The sequence below is a fragment of the Schistocerca serialis genome, unplaced genomic scaffold (genome assembly GCF_023864345.2).
Source record: "Schistocerca serialis cubense isolate TAMUIC-IGC-003099 unplaced genomic scaffold, iqSchSeri2.2 HiC_scaffold_1362, whole genome shotgun sequence".
Lineage (NCBI taxonomy): Eukaryota > Metazoa > Arthropoda > Insecta > Orthoptera > Acrididae > Schistocerca > Schistocerca serialis.
In genome coordinates this window covers 46,424,213-46,438,497 of record NW_026047583.1, presented here as the reverse complement: position 1 = coordinate 46,438,497, position 14,285 = coordinate 46,424,213, and positions in this window count along the sequence as shown.

Here is a 14,285-nt window from a genome sequence, read left to right as displayed (position 1 = left end):
CCGATGCTTCACTTCAGATTTACTGTATCCCTCTGACCTTCTTATTGACGATCAAAAACACAGAAATTGCATCGGAGTTAAATACAAAAGGCACAATGACGACTTAAGTACAAGAAAACTGACTCTTCATACTGTCTATGTTTTGAACCATTCCTGTGACACTAGTTATAGATTCCGATGCTTCTCTTCATGTTTACTGTATCCCTCTGACCTTCTTATTGACGATGAAACACAGAAATTGCATCGGAATTAAGTACAAAAGGCACAATGCCGACTTAAGTACAAGAGAACAGACTCTTCTTACTGTCTATGTTTTGAACCAGTCATGTGACACTAGGCATGGCGTCCGATGCTTCACTTCAGGTTTACTGTATCCATCCGACCTTCTTATTAGCGATGAAACACAGAATTTGCATCGGAATTAAATACAAAAGGCACAATGCCGACTTATGTACAAGAAAACTGACTCTTCTTACTGTCTACGTTTGAACCATTCGTGTGACACTAATTATAGATTCCGATGCTTCACTTCAGGTTTACTGTATCCCTCTGACCTTCTTATTGACGATGAAACACAGAAATTGCATCGGAATTAAATACCAAAGGCACAATGCCGACTGATGTACCAGAAAACTGATTCTTCTTACTTTTTATGTTTGAACCATTCCTGTGACACTAGTTATAGTTTCCGATGCTTCATTTCAGGTTTACTGTATCCCTCTGACCTTCTTATTGACGATGAAACACAGAAATTGCATCGGAATTAAATACAAAAGGCACAATGCCGACTTAAGTACAAGAAAACTGACTCTTCTTACTGTCTATGTTTTGAACCTTGCCTGTGACACTAGTTATCGATTCCGATGCTTCACTTCAGGTTTACTGTATCCCTCTGACCTTCTTATTGACGATGAAACATAGAAATTGCATCGGAATTAAATAGAAAGGGAACAATGCCGACTTAAGTACAAGAAAATTGACTCTTCCTACTGTCTATGTTTTGAACCATTCCTGTGACACTAGTTTTAGATTCCGATGCTTCACTTCAGGTTTACTGTATACCTCTGATTTCCTTATTGACGATGAAACACAGAAGTTGCATCTTAATTAAATACTAAAGCACAATGCCAATTTAAGTACAAGAATACTGACTCTTCTTATTGTCTATGCTTTGAACCATTCCTGTGACACTAGTTATAGATTCCGATGCTTTACTTCAGGTTTACTGTGTCCCTCTGACCTTCTTATTGACGATCAAACACAGAAATTTCATCGGAATTAAATACAAAAGGCACAATGCCGACTCAAGTACAAGAAGACTGGCTCTTCTTACTGAAAATGATTTGAACCATTCCTGTGACACTAGTTATAGATTCCGATGCTTCACTTCAGGCTTACTGTGTCCCTCTGACATTCTTCATGACTATAAAGCACAGAAATTGCATCGGAATTAAATACAAAAGGCACAATGCCGACCCAAGTACACGAAGACTGGCTCTTCTTACTGTCTATGTTTTGAACCTTTCCTGGGAGACCGGTTTTAGATTCCGATGCTTCACTTCAGGTTTACTGTATCCCTCTGACCGTCTTATTGACGATGAAACATAGAAACTGCATCGGGATTAAATACAAAAGGCACATTGCCAACTTAAGTACAAGATAACGGACTCTTCTTACAGTCTATGCTTTGAACCATTTATGTGACACTAGGTATAGATTCCGATATTTCACTTAAGGTTTACTGTATCCCTCTGACCTTCTTTTTGACGATGAAACACAGAAATTGCATCGGAATTAAATACAAAAGGCACAATACCGACTCAAGTACAAGAACACTGGCTTTTCTTACTGTCTATGTTTGGAACCTTACCTGTGAGACCGGTTTTAGATACCGATGCATCACTTCAGGTTTACTGTATCCCGTGTACCTTCTTATTGACGACGAAACACTGTGTCCCTCTGACCTTCTCATTGACGATCAAACACAGAAATTTCATCGGAATTAAATACAAAAGGCACAATGCCGACTCAAGTACAAGTAGACTGACTCTTCCTACTGTCTATGATTTGAACCATTCCTGTGACACTAGTTTTAGATTCCGATGCTTCACTTGAGGTTTACTGTATCCCTCTGACCTCCTTGTGACGATGAAACACAGAAATTGCATCTTAATTAAATACAAAACCACATTGCCGATTTAAGTACAAGAATGCTGACTCTTTTTATTGTCTATGTTTTGAACCATTCCTGTGACACTAGTTATAGATTCCGATGCTTCACTTCAGGTTTACTGTATCCAGCTGACCTTATTATTGACGTTGAAACACAGAAATTGCATCGGAATTAAATACAAAAGGCACAATGCCGACTTAAGTACAACAAGGCGGACTCTTCTTACTGTCTATGTTTTGAACCATTCCTGTGACACTAGTTTTAGCTTCCGATGCCTCACTTCAGTTTTACTGTATCCCTCTGACCTTCTTATTAACGATGAAACACAGAAATTGCATCGGAATTACATACAAGAGGCACAATGCCGATTTAAGTACAAGAAGACTGACTCTTCCTACTGTCTGTGTTTTGAACCATTCCTGTGACACTAGTTATTGATTCCGATGCTTCACTTCAGGTTTACTGTATCCCTCTGACCGTCTTATTGACGATGAAACACATATATTGCATCGTTATTAAATAGAAAAGGCACAATGCCGACTCAAGTACAAGAAGTCTGGCTCTCCTCACTGTCTATGTTTTGATCCTTTTCTGTGACACTAGTTATAGATTCCGATGCTTCACTTCAGGTTTACTGTATCCAGCTGACCTTATTATTGACGATGAAACACAGAAATTGCATCGGAATTAAATACAAAAAGCACAATGTCGACTTAAGTACAAGAAGACTGACTCTTCTTACTGTCTATGTTTTGAACCATTCCTGAGACACTAGTTATAGATTCCGATGCTTCACTTAAGTTTTACTGTATCCCTCTGACCTTCTTATTGACGATGAAACACAGATATTGCATCGGAATTAGATACAAAACGCACAATGCCGACTTAATTACAAGAAGACTGACTCTTCCTACTGTCTATGTTTTGAACCATTCCTGTGACACTATTTATTGATTCCGATGCTTCACTTCAGATTTACTGTATCCCTCTGACCGTCTTATTGACGACGAGACACAGATTACTACATCGGAATTAAATACAAAAGGCACAATGTCGACTCAAGTACAAGAAGACTGGCTCTTCTTATTGTCTATAATTTGAACCTTTCCTGTGAGACCGGTTTTAGATTCGGATGCTTCATTTCAGGTTTACTGTATCCCTTGGACCTTCTTATTAACGACGAAACACGGAAATTGCATAGGAATTAAATAGAAAATGCAGAATGCCGACATAAGTACAAGAAAACTGACTCTTCTTCCTGTCTATATTTTGAACCGTTCCTGTGACACTAGTTATAGATTCCGATGCTTCACATCAGGTTTACTGTATCCCTCTGACCTTCTTATTGAAGATGAAACACAGAAATTGCATCAGAAGTATATACAAAAGGCACAATGCCGACTCAAGTACAAGAAGACTTACTCTTCTCACTGTCTATGTTTTGAACCATTCCTGTGACTCTAGTTATAGATTCCAATTCTTCACTTCAGGTTTACTGTATCCCTTGGACCTTCTTATTGACGACGAAACACAGAAATTGCATCGGAATTAAATAGAAAAATCACAATGCCGACCTAAGTACGAGAAAACTGACTCTTCTTACTATCTATGTTTTGAACCATTCCTGTGACACTAGTTATTGATTCCGATGCATCGCTTCAGGTTTACTGTATCCCTCTGATTTTGTAATTGACGTTGAAACACAGAAAATGCATCGGAATTAAATACAAAAGGCACAGTGCCGACTGAAGTATAAGAAAACAGACTCTTCTTACTGTCTATGCTTTGAAACATTCCTGTGACACTAGTTATAGATTCCGATGCTTCACTTCAGGTTTACTGTATCCCTCTGTCCATCTTATTGACGATGAAACACAGAAATTGCATCGGAATTAAATACAAAAGGCACAATGCCGACTCAAGTACTAGTAGACTGACTCTTCCTACTGTCTATGTTTTGAACCATTGCTGTGACACTAGTTTTAGATTCCGATGCTTCACTTCAGGTTTACTGTATACCTCTGACCTCCTTATTGACGATGAAACACAGAAGTTGCATCTTAATTAAATACAAAAGCACAATGCCAATTTAAGTACAAGAATACTGACTCTACTTACTGTCTATGCTTTGAACCATTCCTGTGACACTAGTTATAGATTCCGTTGCTTCACTTCTGGTTTACTGTGTCCCTCTGACCTTCTTTTTGACGATCAAACACAGAAATTTTATCGGAATTAAATACAAAAGGCACAATGCCGACTCCAGCGCAAGAAGACTTGCTCTTCTTACTGAATATGTTTTGAACCATTCCTGTGACACTAGTTATAGATTCCGATGCTTCACTTCAGGTTTACTGTGTCCCTCTGACCTACTTCTTGACGATAAAACGCAGAAATTGCATCGGAATTAAATACAAAAGGCACAATGTCGACTCAAGTACAAGAAGACTGGCTCTTCTTACTGTCTATGATTTGAACCTTTCCTGTGAGACCGGTTTTAGATTCCGATGATTCACTTCAGGTTTACTGTATCCCTGTGACCTTCTTATAGACGATGAAACATAGCAATTGCATCGGGATTAAATACAAAAGGCACATTGCGAACTTAAGTACAAGATAACGGGCTCTTCTTACAGTCTATGTTTGAACCACTCCTGTGACACTAGTTATAGATACCGATATTTCACTTCAGGTTTACTGTATCCCTCTGACCTTCTTATTGACGATGAAACACAGAAATTGCATCGGAATTAAATACAAAAGGCACAATGCCGACTCAAGTACAAGAACACTGGCTTTTCTTACTGTCTATGCTTTGAACCTTTCCTGTGAGACCGGTTTTAGATTCCGATGCATCACTTCAGGTTTACTGTATCCCGTGGACCTTCTTATTGACGACGAAACGCAGAAATTGCATCGGAAATGAACACAAAAGGCACAATGCCGACATAAGTACAAGGAAACTGACACTTCTTACTGTCTATGTTTTACACCATTCCTGTGACACTAGTTATAGATTCCGATGCTTCACTTCAGGTTTACTGTATCCCTCTGTCCTTCTTATTGACGATGAAACACAGAAATTGCATCGGAATTAAATAGAAAAGGCACAATGCCGACTTAAGTCCAAGAAAACTGACTCTTCTTACTGTTTATGTTTTGAACCATTCCTGGGACACTAGTTGCAGATTCCGATGCTTCACTTCAGGTTAACTGTATCCCTGTGAGCTTCTTATTGACGATGAAATACAGAAATTGCTTCAGAATTATATACAGAAGGCACAATGCCGACTCAAGTACAAGAGAACTGACTCTTCTTACTGTCTAAGATTTGAACCATTCCTGTGACACTAGTTATAGATTTCGATGCTTCACATTACGTTTACTGTATCCCTCTGACCTCCCTATTGACGATGAAACACAGAAATTGCATCGGAATTAAATACAAAAGGCACAATGCTGACTTAAGTACAAGAAGACTGACTCTTCCTACTGGCTATGTTTTGCACCATTCATGTGACACTAGTTATGGATTCCGATGCTTCACTTCAGGTTTACTGTAACCCTCTGACCTTCTTATTGACGATGAAACACAGTAATTGCGTCGGAATTAAATACAAAAGGCACAATGCCGACTCAAGTACAAGAAAACTGACTCTTCCAACTGTCTATGTTTTGAACCATTCCTGTGACACTAGTTATAGATTCCGATGCTTCACTACAGGTTTACTGTATCCAGCTGACCTTCTTAATGACGATGAATCACAGAAATTGCATCGGCAATTAATACAAAAGGCACAATACCGACTTAAGTACTAGAAAACTGACTCTTCTTACTGTCTATGTTTTGAACCAATCCTGTGACACTAGTTATAAATTCCGATGCTTCACTTCAGTTTTAATGTATCCCTGTGACCTTCGTATTGTTGATGAAACACAGAAATTGCATCGGAATTAAATACAAAACGCACAATGCCGACTTAAGTACAAGAAAACTGACTCTTCCTACTGTCTATGTTTTGAACCACTCCTGTGACACTAGTTATAGATTCCGATGCTTCACTTCAGGTTTACTGTATCTCTTTGACCGTCGTACTGACGATGAAACACAGAAATTGCATTGGAATTAAATACAAAAGGCACAATGCCGACTCAAGTACAAGAAGATTGACTCTTCCTACTGTCTATGTTTTGAACCATTCTTGTGACACTAATTATAGATTCCGATGCTTCACTTCAGGTTTACTGTATCCCTCTGACCTTCTTCTTGACGATGAGACACAGAAATTGCATCGGAGTTAAATACAAAAGGCACAATGCCGACTTAAGTACAAGGAAACTGACACTTCTTACAGTCTATGTTTTACACCATTCCTGTGACAGTAGTTATAGATCCGATGCTTCACATCAGGTTTACTGCACCCCTGTGACCTTCTTATTGACGATGAAACACACAAATTACATCGGAATTAAATACAAAAGGCACAATGCCGACCCAAGTACAAGTAGTCTGGCTCTTCTTACTGTCTATGTTTTGAACCTTTCTGTGAGACCGGTTTCAGATTCCGATGCTTCACTTCAGGTTTACTGTATCCCTTGTTCCTTCTTACTGACGACGAACACAGATATTGCATCGGAATTATATAGAAAATGCACAATGCCGACTTAAGTACAAGAAGACTGACTCCTCCTCCTGTCTATGTTTTGAACCACTCCTGTGACACTAGTTATAGATTCCGATGCTTCACATCAGTTTTACTGTATCCTTCTGACCTTCTTATTGACGATGAAACACAGACATTGCATCGGAATTAAATCCAAAATGCACAATGCCGACCTAAGTATAGGAAAACTGACTCTTCTTACTGTTTATGTTTTGAACCATTCCTGTGACACTAGTTATAGATTCCGATGCTTAACGTCAGGTTTACTGTATCCCTGTGACCTTCTTATTATTCATGAAACACAGAAATTGCATCGGAATTAAATACAAAAGGCACAATGCCGGCTTAAGTAAAAGAAAACTGACTCTTCCTACTGTCTTTGTTTTGAACCATTCCTGTGACCCTAGTTATATATTCCGATGCTTCACTACAGGTTTACTGTATCCAGCTGACCTTCTTATTGACGATGAATCACAGAAATTGCATCGGAAATTAATACAAAAGGCACAATGCCGAATTAAGTACAAGAAGACTGACTCTTCTTACTGTCTATGTTTGAACCAATCCTGTGACACTAGAAGTAAATTACGATGCTTCACTTCAGTTCAAATGTATCCCTGTGACCTTCTTATTGTTGATGAAACACAGAAATTGCATTGGAATTAAACACAAAAGGCACAATGCCGACTTAAGGACAAGAAAACTGACTCTTCCTACTGTCTATGTTTTGAACCACTCCTGTGACACTAGTTATAGATTCCGATGCTTCACTTTGGGTTTACTATATCCCTCTGACCGTCGTACTGACGATGAAACACAGAAATTGCATTGGAATTAAATACAAAAGGCTCAATGCCGACTCAAGTACAAGAAGACTGGCTCTTCTTACTGTCAATGTTTTGAACCTTTCCTGTGAGACCGGTTTTAGAATCCGATGCTTCACTTCAGGTTTACTGTATCCCTTGGACCTTCATATTGACGACGAACACAGAAATTGCATCGGAATTAAATAAAAAAGGCACAATGCCGGCTTAAGTACAAGCAAATTGACTCTTCTGACTGTCCATGTTTTTTACCATTCCTGTGACTCTAGTTATAGATTCCGATGCTCCACTTCAGGTTAACTGTATCCCTCTGACCTTCTTATTGACGATGAAACACAGAAGTTGCATCGGAATCACATACAAAAGGCTTACTGTATCCCTCTGACAAGAAAACTGACTATTCTTACTGTCTATATTTTGAACCATTAATTTGACACTAGTTATAGATTCCGATGCTTCACTTCAGGTTTACTGTCGCCCTCTGACCTACTTATTGACAATGAACCACAGAAATTGCATCGGAATTAATTACAGGAGGCACAATGCCGACCTAAGTACAAGAAAACTGACTCTTCTTTTTGTTAATGTTCTCAACCATTCTTGTGACACTAGTTATAGATCCCGATGCTTTACTTCAGGTTTACTGTATCCCTGTGACCTTCTTATTGACTATGAAATACAGATATTGCATCGGAATTAAATACAAAAGGCACAATGGCGTCTTAAGTACAAGAAAACTGACTCTTCTTACTGTCTATGTTTTGAACCATTCCTGTGACACTAGTTATAGATTCCGATGCTTCACCTCAGGTTTACAGTATTCCTCTGACCTTCTTATTGACGATGAAACACTTAAATTGCATCGGAATTAAATACAAAAGGCACAATGCCGACTTAAGTACAAGAAGACTGACTCTTGTTACTATCTATGTTTTGAACCACTCCTGTGACACTAGTTATAGATTCCGATGCTTCACTTCAGGTTTACTGTATCCCTCGGACCTTCTTATTGACGATGAAACACAGAAATCGCATCGGAATGAAATACAAAATGCACAATGCCGACTCAAGTACAAGAAGACTGGGTCTTCTTAATGTCTATGGTTTGAACCATGTCTGTGACACTAGTTATAGATTCCGATGCTTCACTTCAGGTTTACTATATCTCTCTGACCTTCTTATTGACGAAGAAACACAGATATTGCATCGGAATTAAATACAAAAGGCACAATGCCGACTTAAGTACAAGAAGACTGACCCCTCTTACTGTCTATGTTTTGAACCATTCCTGTGACACTAGTTATAGAATCCGATGCATCCCTTCAGGTTTACTGTATCCCTCTGACCTTAGTATTGACGATGAAACACAGAAATTGCATCGGAATTAAATACATAAGGCACAATGCCGACTTAAGTACAAAAAGACTGACTCTTCTTACTGTCTATGTTTTGAACAATTCCTGTGACACTAGTTACAGATTCGGATGCTTCACTTCAGGTTTACTGTATCCCACTGACCTTCTTATTGACGACGAAACACAGAAATTGAATCGGAATTAAATACAAAAGACACAATGCCGACTTAAGTACAACAAAACCGACTCTTCTTACTGTCTATGTTTTGAACCATTCCTGTGACACTAGTAATAGATTCTGATGCTTCACGTCTGGTTTATTGTATACCTCTGAGCTTCTTATTGACGATGAAACGCAGATATTGCATCAGAGTTATATACAAAAGGCACAATGCCGACTTAAGTACAAAAAGACTGGCTCTTCTTACTGTTTATGTTTTGAACCATTCCTGTGACACTAGTTTTTGATTCCGATACTTCACTTCAGGTTTACTGTGTCCCTTGGACCTTGTTTCTGACGACGAAACAGAGAAATTGCATCGGAATTGAATAGAAGAGGCACAATGCCGACTTATGTACAAGGAAACAGACTCTTCTTAATAACTATGTTTTGAACCATTTCTGTGACACTAGTCATAGATTCCGAAGCATCACTTCAGGTTTACTGTATCCCTCTGACTCTCTTATTGACGCTGAAACACAGAAAATGCATCGGAATTAAATACAAAAGCCACAATGCCGACTTAAGTACTAGAAGACTGACTCTTCTTAGTGTCTATGTTTTGAACCATTCCTGAGACACTAGTTATAGATCCCGATGCTTCACTTCAGGTTTACTGTATCCCTGTGACCTTCTTATTGACTATGAAACACAGATATTGCATCGGAATGAAATACAAAAGGCACAATGCCGTCTTAAGTACAAGCAAATTGACTCCTCTTACTGTCTATGTTTTGAACCATACCTGTGACACTAGTTATAGATTCCGATGCTTCACTTCAGGTTTACTGTATCCCTCTGACCTTCTTATTGACGATGAAACACTTAAATTGCATCGGAATTAAATACAAAAGGCACAATGCCGCTTTACGTACAAGAAGACTGGCTCTTCTTACTGTCTATGGTTTGAACCATTTCTGTGACACTAGTTATAGATTCCTATGCTTCACTTCAGGTTTACTATATCCCTCTGACCTTCTTATTGACGAAGAAACACAGATATTGCATCGGAATTAAATACAAAAGGCACAATGCCGACTTAAGTACAAGAAGACTGACCCTTCTTACTGTCTATGGTTTGATCCATTCCTGTGACACTAGTTATAGAATCCGATGCTTCCCTTCAGGTTTACTGTATCCCTCTGACCTTCTTATTGACAACGAAACACAGAAATTGCATCGGAATTAAATACAAAAGACACAATGCCGACTTAAGTACAAGAAAACCGACTCTTCTTACTGTCTATGTTTTGAACCATTCCTGTGACACTAGTAATAGATTCTGATGCTTCACTTCTGGTTTATTGTATCCCTCTGAGCTTCTTATTGACGATGAAACACAGAAATTGCATCGGAGTTATATACAAAAGGCACAATGCCGACTTAAGTACAAGAAGACTGGCACTTCTTACTGTCTATGTTTTGAACCTTTCCTGTGAGCCCGGCTTTAGATTACGAAGCTTCACTTCAGGTTTACAGTGTCCCTTGGACCTTGTTTCTGACGACGAAACACAGGAATTGCATCGGAATTGAATAGAAGAGGCACAATGCCGACTTATGTACAAGGAAACAGACTCTTCTTAATAACTATGTTTTGAACCATTTCTGTGACACTAGTCATAGATTCCGAAGCATCACTTCAGGTTTACTGTATCCGTCTGACCCTCTTATTGACGATGAAACACAGAAAATGCATCGGAATTAAATACAAGAGGCACAATGCCGACTTAAGTACTAGAAGACTGACTCTTCTTAGTGTCTATGTTTTGAACCATTCCTGTGACACTAGTTAAAGATTCGGATGCTTCACTTCAGGTTTACTGTATCCCTCTGACCGTCGTATTGACGATGAAACACAGAAATTGCATCGTAATTAAATAGAAATGGCACAATGCCGACTTAAGTACTAGAAGACTGACTCTTCTTAGTGTCTATGTTTTGAACCATTCCTGTGACACTAGTTAAAGATTCGGATGCTTCACTTCAGGTTTACTGTATCCCTCTGACCGTCGTATTGACGATGAAACACAGAAATTGCATCGGAATTAAATAGAAATGGCACAATGCCGACTTAAGTACAAGCAAATTGACTCTTCTTACTGTCTATGTTTTGAACCATTCCTGTGACACTAGTTATAGATTCCGAAGCTTCACTTCAGGTTTACTGTGTCCCTCTGATCTTCTTATTGACGATGAACCATAGAAATTGCATCGGAATCAAATACAAGAGGCACAATGCCGACCTAAGTACAAGAAAACTGACTTTTCTTACTGTTTATGTTTTGAACCATTCCTGTGACACTAGTTATAGATTCGGATGCTTCACTTCAGGTTTACTGTACCCCTCTGACCTTAGTATTGACGATTAAACACAGAAATTGCATCGGAATTAAAAATGCCGACTCATGTACAAAAAGACTGACTCTTCTTACTGTCTATGTTTTGAACAATTCCTGTGACACTAGTTACAGATTCCGACGCTTCACTTCAGGTTTACTGTATCCCACTGATCTTCTTATTGAAGACGAAACACAGGAATTGCATCGGAATTAAATACAAAAGACACAATGCCGACTTAAGTACAAGAAAACCGACTCTTCCTACTGTCTGTGTTTTGAACCATTCCTGTGACACTAGTAATAGATTCCGATGCTTCACTTCTGGTTTATTGTATCCCTCTGAGCTTCTTATTGACGATGAAACGCAGAAATTGCATCGGAGTTATATACAAAAGGCACAATGCCGACTTATGTACAAGAAGACTGACTCTTGTTACAGTCTATGTTTTGAACCATTCCTGTGACACTAGTTTTTGATTCCGATGCATCACTTCACGTTTACTGTATGCCTCTGACCGGCGTACTGACGATGAAACACAGAAATTGCATCGGAATTAAATACAAAATGCACAATGCCGACTCAAGTACAAGAAGACTGGCTCTTCTTACTGTCTATGTTTTGAACCTTTCCTGTGAGACCGGTTTTAGATTCCGATGATTCACTTCAGGTTTAATGTATCCCTTGGACCTTGTTTCTGACGACGAAACACAGAAATTGCATCGGAATTGAATAGAAGAGGCACAATGCCGACTTATGTACAAGGAAACAGACTCTTCTTAATAACTATGCTTAGAACCATTCCTGTGACACTAGTCATAGATTCCGAAACTTCACTTCAGGTTTACTGTATCCCTCTGACCCTCTTATTGACGATGAAACACAGAAAATGCATCGGAATTAAATACAAAAGGCACAATGCCGACTTAAGTACTAGAAGACTGACTCTTCTTACTGTCTATGTTTTGAACCATTCCTGTGACACTAGTTATAGATTCGGATGCTTCACTTCAGGTTTACTGTATCCCTCTGACCGTCGTATTGACAATGAAACACAGAAATTGCATCGGAATTAAGTAGAAAAGGCACAATGGCGACTGAAGTACAAGCAAATTGACTCTTCTTACTGTCTATGTTTTGAACCATTCCTGTGACACTAGTTATAGATTCCGATGTTTCGCTTCAGGTTTACTGTATCCCTCTGACCTTCTTATTGACGATGAAACATAGAAATTGCACCGGAATTACATACAAAAGGTTTACTGTATCCCTCTGACAAGAAAACTGACTCTTCTTACTGTCTATGTTTTGAACCATTCCTGTGACACTAGTTATAGATTCCGATGCTTCACTTCAGGTTTACGGTATCCCTCTGACCTTCTTATTGACGATGAAACACAGAAATTGCATCGGAATTACATACAAAAGGTTTACTGTATCCCTCTGACAAGAACACTGACTCTTCTTACTGTCAATGCTTTGAACCATTCCTGTGACACTAGTTATAAATTCCGAAGCTTCATTTCAGGTTTACTGTATCCCTCTGACCTTCTTATTGTCGATGATACACAGAAATTGAATCGGAATTAAATACAAAAGGCACAATGCCGACTCAAGTACAAGAAGACTGGCTCTTCTTACTGTCTATGGTTTGAACCATTTCTGTGACACTAGTTATAGGTTCCGATGCTTCACTTCAGGTTTACTGCATCCATCTGACCCTCTTATTGACGAAGAAACACAGATATTGCATCGGAATTAAATACAAAAGGCACAATGCCACTTAAGTACAAGGAGACTGACCCTTCTTACTGTCTATGTTTTGAACCATTCCTGTGACACTAGTTATAGATTCCGATGCTTCACTTAAGGTTTACTGTACCCCTCTGACCTTCTTATTGACGATGAAACACTTAAATTGCATCGGAATTAAATACAAAAGGCACAATGCCGCTTTACGTACAAGAAGACTGGCTCTTCTTACTGTCTATGGTTTGAACCATTTCTGTGACACTAGTTATAGATTCCTATGCTTCACTTCAGGTTTACTATATCCCTCTGACCTTCTTATTGACGAAGAAACACAGATATTGCATCGGAATTAAATACAAAAGGCACAATGCCGACTTAAGTACAAGAAGACTGACCCTTCTTACTGTCTATGGTTTGATCCATTCCTGTGACACTAGTTATAGAATCCGATGCTTCCCTTCAGGTTTACTGTATCCCTCTGACCTTCTTATTGACAACGAAACACAGAAATTGCATCGGAATTAAATACAAAAGACACAATGCCGACTTAAGTACAAGAAAACCGACTCTTCTTACTGTCTATGTTTTGAACCATTCCTGTGACACTAGTAATAGATTCTGATGCTTCACTTCTGGTTTATTGTATCCCTCATAGCTTCTTATTGACGATGAAACACAGAAATTGCATCGGAGTTATATACAAAAGGCACAATGCCGACTTAAGTACAAGAAGACTGGCTCTTCTTACTGTCTATGTTTTGAACCTTTCCTGTGAGCCCGGCTTTAGATTACGAAGCTTCACTTCAGGTTTACAGTGTCCCTTGGACCTTGTTTCTGACGACGAAACACAGGAATTGCATCGGAATTGAATAGAAGAGGCACAATGCCGACTTATGTACAAGGAAACAGACTCTTCTTAATAACTATGTTTTGAACCATTTCTGTGACACTAGTCATAGA